We start from the raw sequence: 714 nt of genomic DNA on the forward strand, positions 1-714 counted from the left end.
AACCTTTGGAATAGAATTGATAGGATTAAAATCAACTGGTATAAATACAAATGTAACAAGACAATAAACACATAACCTGGCTGGAGATCCTGGCTAGAACCTGGCTAGGCTGCTGATCAACTGAACGCTGTCTCTGTGTCATTCCTTCATTCTTCGCCGACTCCGTCTACACCTTTGGGAACCCCTGGACCTGTTGGGGACCTGCTGGGGTTGGAGCCCAACACTTTGGTTTTGGAATTGATGGCAACTATTAAAAGGAAATAGGACCATGGCAGCAGATGATGAAAATGGTGATGGGACAAGTTTATTTGATGTCTTCTCGGCTTCTCCTCTTAAAAATAATGATGAAGGTTCTCTGGACATATATGCTGGGTTGGACAGTGCTGTTTCTGATAGTTCTTCCAAGTCCTGTGAACCATCTAGAAATTGTTTGGATTTGTATGAAGAAATTCTTACTGAAGAAGGAACTGCAAAGGAGACAACATATAATGATTTGCAAATAAAATATGGAAAATGTCAGCTACAAATGAAAGAGCTGATAAAAAAGTTTAAGGAAATACAGACACAGAATTTCAGCTTAAAAACTGAAAACCAGTCTCTTAAGAAGAATATTTCAGCACTTCTCAAAACTGCTAGAATGGAAATAAACCGCAAGGATGAAGAAGTTAGTCGCCTTCACCAAAGATTGTGTGAGTTTCCACATTTTCGAAATAG

The 714-nt window shown here is 39.1% G+C and overlaps 1 pseudogene; it reads left to right on the forward strand.

Annotated features, from left to right (window-relative positions):
• Positions 1–268: 268 nt before the first annotated feature.
• Positions 269–714, forward strand: part of LOC102425188 — a 2376-nt pseudogene continuing 1930 nt past the window's right edge.

Source organism: Myotis lucifugus, unplaced genomic scaffold, assembly GCF_000147115.1.
Source record: "Myotis lucifugus unplaced genomic scaffold, Myoluc2.0 scaffold_385, whole genome shotgun sequence".
Classification (NCBI taxonomy): Eukaryota; Metazoa; Chordata; class Mammalia; order Chiroptera; family Vespertilionidae; genus Myotis; species Myotis lucifugus.